The sequence below is a fragment of the Octopus bimaculoides genome, chromosome 19, assembly GCF_046866305.1.
Source record: "Octopus bimaculoides isolate indiv1 chromosome 19, ASM4686630v1, whole genome shotgun sequence".
NCBI lineage: Eukaryota > Metazoa > Mollusca > Cephalopoda > Octopoda > Octopodidae > Octopus > Octopus bimaculoides.
Window position 1 is genome coordinate 7,459,247 of NC_142946.1, and position 8,738 is coordinate 7,467,984.

Here is an 8,738-nt window from a genome sequence, read left to right on the forward strand (position 1 = left end):
ATTATTGAATAATAATAATAATAATAATAATAATAATAATAATAATAATAATAATGTCAATAATGATAGCAACAACAACAACAACAGCATTGATCTTAGTAATGGCGTGGTTATCATCATAATCACCAGCATCGTTATGACCAAGGTCAATTCAATACTCAACATCATTAAATATATCGCGTCTCTGTTTTAGTTATAAAAGTTATTAATGAAAACAATGTTCATCCTTTAGATTACTCTTTTACTTGTTTCAGTCATTTGACTGCGGCCATGCTGGAGCACCGCCTTTAGTCGAGCATATCGACCCCAGCACTTATTTTTTGTAAGCCTAGTACTTATTCTATCGGTCTTTTTTTGCCGAACCGCTAAGTTACGGGGACGCAAACACACCAGTATCGGTTGTCAAGCGATGGTGGGGGGACAAACACAGACACACAAACACACATACATATATATATATATATATATATATATATATATATATATATATATATATATATATATATACATATATACGACGGGCCTCCCCCAGCATCCGTCTATCAAATCCACTCACAAGGCTTTGGTCAGCCTGAGGTTATAGTAGAAAACATTTGTCCAAGGTGCCACGCAGTGGGACTGAACCCGGAACTATGTGGTTGGTAAGCAAGCTACTTACCATACAGCCACTCCTGCGCCTGAAATATGTTCAAATATGTTTGTGACATAGTTTAACATCTAAAGGCAATTTCACTGCAGTTTACCGTGGAGAAAAAAAATATATACTCGCTTATGGTAAAGGTGTAAAGACTTTGAGCTGATAATGGTATATTTACACCTTTTAACATAAGCGAGAATAATTTCTCTGCGGGAAACTGCCGCGAAATTGCCTTTAAATGTTAAAATATTTCACAAACATATTTGAATTGACCTAACGTTCGTTAATTTCCCATCACTGCTTCGTTGTATTATTTTGTGAAGACAATGACAATGATAATATACTTAGTAATTAGAAGTAAAACAGTAATAGGAAGTATACTTATTAATATTGTTAAAAGCCATTAGCATTATTGTGTATTTATGTTTGTATCCTTTTTTATATTTTTAGTATTTTATCTTTCGTTTGTCTTTATATTCTCCTTTCCATTTCTTCCCATGCTACCAACCATCTTCCTTTTGCTTACATTAAAACGCTACTTATATTTCAGTGCACTAACGATAATATATAGTCCAAATAATATTGACATTAGAACATTCTTTGTCTTAATTTTCCCTCCGTCATTCCTCATAATACACTAAACTATTTGAAAACACTTTAAAAACAAATCACATATAACATGTGACCAGCGTTGTAAAATACCACTAACCGTCGTGCTGTGTCCACCATCTTTATTTTCCATTTCCCGTCTTGTCCTTTTGGATTTAAGTCGCTCAAGTCCTTGAAAAAAATCATGAACGTCACAAAACCTCATATCATATCCTATCGTACCATTTACAAATTTGAGGGCACTTCTTCCTCATTATTTCTTTTTCTAGAAATTTCTGTTAAAAAATTAATATAAAAAAAAAGCGAATATGTACGATTTGTTGTAACAATTTATGAGCAAATAAATTTCAAGAAATAAAAGTTTTGTTTATAGTTTTGCAATTTATTTATTGCGATTTCGGATTTTGTTAACGGTCAAAATGTACTTGGAATTCTTTCAGGTTGATTATATAAAGTGCCTGTAAAATATTGGTAGCGGTATGTTCAACGATCATACTTCATACCTAAACACATGCAAAAGAAATATGGTGGTCGTGATCATAATTTCTACTGTGTAGAATCAAAAGTTCTGGAAAATTTTTGTCCCTTATTTGCTTTATTTGTCAAAGTTACGACAAAAGTAACCTAGCAGTCAAAGTGGAGGTCATCGTGTTGCAATTATATAAGTTACCAAAATATTGCAAAACTTTTAAGTCAACACAATGGAATTGGTATGAAGAAAAGAATCGTTAAAAACGCGCAAAAATATACGGCAGTATTTAGTTTCAGATTTTGGCTTCCAGAATTTAGACCCCGCCAAGGTTAATTTTGCCGTCGTCCTTTCAGTTTTTTTATATTCTTGCGTCCTTGGTTTCACGGGGCCGGCGACTCAGTTTCCATGGCGTATAAACAACCGGAAAGAGATTTGGTCGAGTAACCGCTTCCAATGAAGCATTGGGTGTTATCCGTTACTCGATTACACACTCAATGTGAGCTGTTAACTATTAAAATATCCGTTCATACATCATGCTGTGTTAAAAACCTAATATATATGAAAGGGAGACAAAAATTCGTCCCATGAGAGCCAGATGTATTTCAGGCCTTTAGCTCTTTTTCAATGTCACGTACTCGCAACCAGTGATATACTCAGACGAGAATTAGTTGTGCCTGTTATAGGAAACAGGTAATAAAATATTCACTGATATTGCAAATAGCCCCTAAGTTGAATAGAAATTCGGTATTTGCAATTGATGGAGTATTAATTGAATTATCTTAATGTATATTAACTATTTGTCATAAGGGCCTCCAAGATCTGACACCGAAATCTTGCAACCGAGTGAACTGCGAAAGGCATTTAAGGACCATAGCGGAATTTGAACTCAGAACACGGAGAACCGGAACAAATACCACACGGTAACCAACAGACGCTCCTATGATTCCGCTAGTCTATTACTTTAGACTGAGACATTATTTATCAACCCCAGAAGGAGGACAGGGAAAGTTGACTTCCATAAGGTTTGAACTCAGAATGCAAGAAACCGAGATAATTTATACTGCAAGTCATTTCGTCCATTGTTCCAACGAATCTGTCAATTCACCAATTTGAGATTGGAAAATACGATAATCGCTAGAATAATGGACTAAGTTAACTCGAAATGTTGAAGTTATGTATCTAAGATGGCGGAGACACCCAGAAGACAACATTAATTTGCGCTGATTCAAATTGTAAATTGCATAGAGATGCCATGATAAAGAATATCTTTCTAATGTTAATTGCCGCCCACATTTTGTAATTTGCATTCGCTGTTCGTTTGAGAGTTTATTTACACTGTTCCCTGATGTAATGTAATTCGATTTGATGCACAAAGCCACGACGACTTGCAATTATACTACATCTCTACATCTATCAAATAATAATAAGTGTTATTTTCTGTATCTGGTAACTATTTTTATTCATTGAATCGTATATACTGCGTGCCTCAAAAAGATAGGACACATTTTATTTGTAATATTCGCAATTTACTTGTGATAAATATGCTTGTTTCAGTTCTAGTTACCTGTGTTTATAATGTAAATAATATCCCATCATTATGAGGCACCACGTGCAGAACACGTTTCTTAGCTTGAAATATTTATATAGCGCATATTACCCCCGCCAAGTCATGTAGCTCGACTATTAGGATTTTGGATTGTGGTTCACTGCAATCAAATTTGGGTGTGGAAATAAAATCTGCTTCCTGATTATTTCAAACTTGTTATATTTGCAACATTCTTTCTTTTAATTGGAGAGTTGTATCAGAAGTAATGCAGAAGACAACGTTATTTATTAACTGATCAAGGTTGTTCAAATTACATTTGTTGGTTGAGTAAATTTTCTTGTAATAACTCTTCTTGTTATTTGCAATCAAATAATCGGTTCTTAGCAGAAAGAACTTATTGAGTTCTTTAAGAATGGGAAAGAAGAATTGTAGGCATATCACGCAGTGGTAGAAATCAACTGCGATAACTGACACGAATCACCAGCGAATGGACGAACTGATCCGTGAGCTTTCTGCACAACTGAACTCTGATTAAAATGGTGGAAGTCTTTGGGTATCGGAAAGTACGAAGAGCTGTTGAAAAGTTCCTGGCTTTGGATAAAAGAAAATGCAAAAGAATCACTTAATTATGATTTTAGCCAACATATTCTCCTCTCAAAATTACACACTTTTTTCAGCAGTCTTTCAGTTTTTCTGAGCCCTGTAAAAGAATCAGAAGGCTGGGCCTCTAACCAGACCTTTCGAGATACTCTTGAAGCCAGGAACTTTTCAGGACTTCCTCGTATGTGCAAAGTGCACAGTGTTGAAGTCGATACCCGAGTTGAAGGACCGAAAGGTGGGACATTAGTCTGGTCTGCTGGAAGATTTCGCTGCCAAGGCAGATATGTTTTTCATTTCTTCCGATCTGCTGTGAGGAGATGAAACGTGGACGAATCTTTTTGATGCGAAATCCAAGGCTCAGTCTAGGAAATGGTACCACACTTCTTTTCTAAGGTCTATGAACTTCAAAAGCCAACGATTTGCATAAAAAAATAATGTTTACCATTTCATAAAAGAATAGTTACTGTACCAACGTTATGGAACAAGAAAGCCTGAGTGAACTGTGTATATGAGAAAGACTTTTTTTATTGTAGCTTTGCAGTATATAAGCGGTTTTGCTGTGGGATCGAACTGGTACTATATGACTTCAAAAAGAACCTTTTAACTATCCATTTATGTCTGTAGCTAGGACATTTAAAATTTTATGAAATCTCGTAGTAGTTTGAAAGACGTTAGAGTTTGTGTAGGGTACAGCGATATAAGACTGGTTATTATGCAATGTTAAGTCTTTTATAGCTCACCTCCATAAATTAATATTTCTGTTTCTAGGTTTTAACTTGTGCTCCGTTGATTGCGGCGACGAGTGTTCTAGTTGATCCGATCAACGGAATAACCTGTTCGTGGAATTAACGTGCAAGTGGTTGAGCTCTCCATAGACATACCTGCCCTTAACGTAGTTAACAAGAAGATTCAGCGTGACACAGAATGTAACAAAGCTGACCCCGTTTGATTACAGGTACCACTACTCATTTTTGCCAACTGAGTGGACTGCAGTAACGTGCGATCTCGGCATTCCACCATCACTTGACAACCCGTGTTGTTCCGATGGCGTCCCCGTAAATAAGCGGTTCGGCTAAAAAAAACCTGATAGATTAAGTACTTAAAAATGAGTTCTGTGGCCGATTCATTCGACAAAAAATTCAAGGCGGTGCCCCAGCATGGCCGCAGTCAAATGACTGTAACAAGTAAAAGATGAAAAATAAGATAAACTCTGAGCTAAGTTCAGAAACCAGCCAGATCCAATAATGTCCGTAGGCCTAAGTATGAAATAGCTATATTTTTCTGATATTTAATATTTACTTATATCAGTTTGTATTTCGCTACAAATTTTCCCGAAAAATCGATAAGTATATGTCTTGAAATACTGACGGCAACTCTGCTTTTATCTGATGCCAAGTGGTTAAGTGGAAATGAAGATATTGGTTGGTACTTCGTCTTCGACTGTCACAAGTAATACGGAGTTTTATTAAATGTTTTTCTGTAGTTTCAAACGTTAAATTGCATTTATTTCAGCCTTTACTTGTCGTGTGTTCCATACTTGTCGTGTGTTCCATACTTGTCGTGTGTTCCATCGGAGGTACACATGTGATACATATGTGATGTATGTTGCATGAAGGCCAGTGAAATATGTCCTGTGTATCACGTGATGTACAGGACATATTTCACTGGCGTCCATGCATCGCATACGAGGCACATCCCTATTTACTTTTTGCTCTCATGAGAGAAATTTGAGTCTTCTGAAAGGACAGCTTTATATTACCCGTAGCGTATGAAACAAAGGCAAACGAAAAACCCGAAAACAAACATGGACGTTTAGGAACAAACTTATAAAAATGCCTTGGGCAGGCAATGGAATAAATAGCTATCAAATACAATTAGTTGTTCCTTTAGATGTAGTCTTAACGCTTTGCATGTCGTGAACATTTTCCCCTAGCGTCCATGCACCATATATAATACACATTTCCATTTTTCATTTAAACCACTAAAATAACTGGGAACTTATGAGAGTAAAGCTTTATATTGCACAGAGCGTATGAAACCAGGACTAACCAGAAACCTGAAAACAAAGTTGGTCGTTTAGGACAAATACATGCAAAGGATTTGGACAGGGATAGAGTCAAAATGATAGAGAGCAAATTTGAGAATTGATTTAATGTCAGCAGATATGAATTACGTTTAATGAATTTAGTGCAATTCATATATATTGGTTTGTGAATATAATTATTCGTCGCTAAAGGCTCAATGAGAAATTAAAAATTCATAATTGACATTACTTGTACTGTGGAGATTATTTCTGCCACCAACCAACGAAATTAGATTTGAAGAGAGAAATAACATCTTATAGTATTTTCCTTATCTCCTACTCCCCCTCCTTTCTTCTTTTCACCTTCAACTTCTTTCTTTTCCTTCTCTTCCAATTCCTTCTTCTCTTCATCTCTCTCCCTTTCCTGTAGTTTTCTCCACCCCGCACCTCCTCTATCTCTCTTCCTCCTGATCCCGCGCCCTCTCTCCTCCTCCTCCTCTTGTTCCTCCTTCTCCTCTTCCACCTCCTCCTCCTCCTCTTCCTATTCCATCGTCTCTCTTCTTTCCCCTCCCATACTCTTCTCCGTCTCCCCGTTTCCCCTCCTCCCTATCTTTTTTCTACTACCCTCTCACCCATCATCCACGGTCCGTTTCCTCCTCATGTCTATCCTCCACCACAACGTTCTTCCTCCTCCTCCTCCTCCTCCTCCTCCTCTCCCCTCCTTCTCCTCCTCCTTCTCCTCCTTCTCCTCCACCGTCTCTCTTCTTTTCCCTCACATACTCCTCTCCCGTCTCCCCGTTTCCCCTCCTCCCTGTCTTTTTTCTACTACCCTCTCATCCATCCTCCACGGTCCGTTTCCTCCTCCCCCTCTGCATGTAATATATCGACTAAATGTAATATCAGATTGCTTCTGATGCAGACATACTGTACACATTTTGTTAATGGCCGGATTTGACAGTTTCATTCAAAGGCGACGTCGACGATAGTTCTTGACGTGAACGCGTTCGTGAGCTTATCGCTTAAATTTCTTTTAAAACACTCTAAAAAGCCCAACTAAACTGAACTGAATAATTGAACGACTAATATCATTTCTATAATAAATTCTGTTTGAAGCCATTTCTCAATTCATTCAATCTGCGAATGTCGTATCCTCCATGACTTCAATGTATGCACAATGGCGTTGGTTTTTTTTTGTTTTGTAATTTGTTGATCCTCGCACACTTTTAAGATCGGCATCAATGATGCAGCGGTATTAATTAGTGTCTGATATCACCCCAAAATACCAACAAACAAACAAACAAACAAACAAACTGGAAAGCGCTCGAGGAGAACATCGCGGGCGAACTAGTTTTGATAGCATCAAGGACTCGACTAAACTCTCATAAGGTGAAGGAGTAAGAACAGCAGAGGAAAAGGACCTGAATGGCGATGCTTGATATTGAAGATGCTGAGAATGGTTAATGCCTAATGATGATGCTGTTGATGATAATGACGCTGGTGATGATGATGATGTTGATGATGACAATGTTGATGATGATGACGATGACGACGATGATGATGATAACGGTGACGATTATGACAATCACGGAGATGATGATAATAATGTTGATGATGACGATAATGATTATGATGTTAATGACGATGATGTTGATGATGATGATGACGATGATGATGATGACGATGTTGATGATGACGACCACGATGAGGACGATAATGATGTTGAAGATGATGACGACGATGACGATGATGATGATGATGAGGTTTATGATGATGATAATGATGTTGTTCATGATGGTGATGATGATGATGATCAGTTTGGTGTTTTCTCTACTTGCATCCATACTTGACTCGTTGATATTCCAAAACCACGAATGGTATTCCGCATGGCATCTATCCTACGCAACCACTTCTCTGTCAATTCCTTGCTTGGAACGTAACACCAAAGACTACGACGACCCCAACGAATACGATGACGACGATGACAACATATCATGAGCGACATAAATAATATAGAAATTGCATCAACAGCGAAGTTACACTCGTATTTCATAAGTAATTTGCAGGTTTTTAATTAATATTCTTAATATTCTTTAATTAATATTGAATCATGTTGATTGATGTACAACGCGATTTAACCTTCGCGTGACTTGGCATCGAAGCGATGGCAGTTTGTAAATTTATGACTATTTTGATCTACGAATAATCTAATATAATCTGAATTTGTATTAGAATATGAGGTACTTTGATATAGTGATCAAATACGATCCTCCTATACAGTAATATATTGATACCTCCATCTACTGATACGAACAAACGAAGGTTTTCACATAAACACTTCAAGCGTTATTTAATCGCTCGATAGTACTGATATCTTATAATTCCTTTTACAGAAAGTTTAACAGACTACACTACACAGTATTGTTCGTTTTACCAATTCTTGCAGGATATTTGACAAAAATATGATACACGAATTCAGTCCTGTTTTTACGAGTATCTATACATCGTCACATTCTCGTTGAACAGCGAGATCTGAAACAATAACCTGTATATGCCTATCCTTAATACGTTCCGACAGATCCGAACGCAAATATGCTAACCGCTGTGTTGTGCTCGTGATCGGTGAACAGCCTCTCGTTCGTGATGAGTATATGTGTTCATAACACTCGTTTCATCAGTAGCAAGGATTCTAGGACACTGGTGTTTCGACATGTTATATCTCGTCAGGCAGAAGTACTCGTATAAATGGATGTAAAAAGGAGCTGATTGATTGTCTTGTTTATAATTTCATCGAACAAATTGTTTGCCGATTCGTAATGATATATGTCAACCAATAATAAATCGGCATATGTAG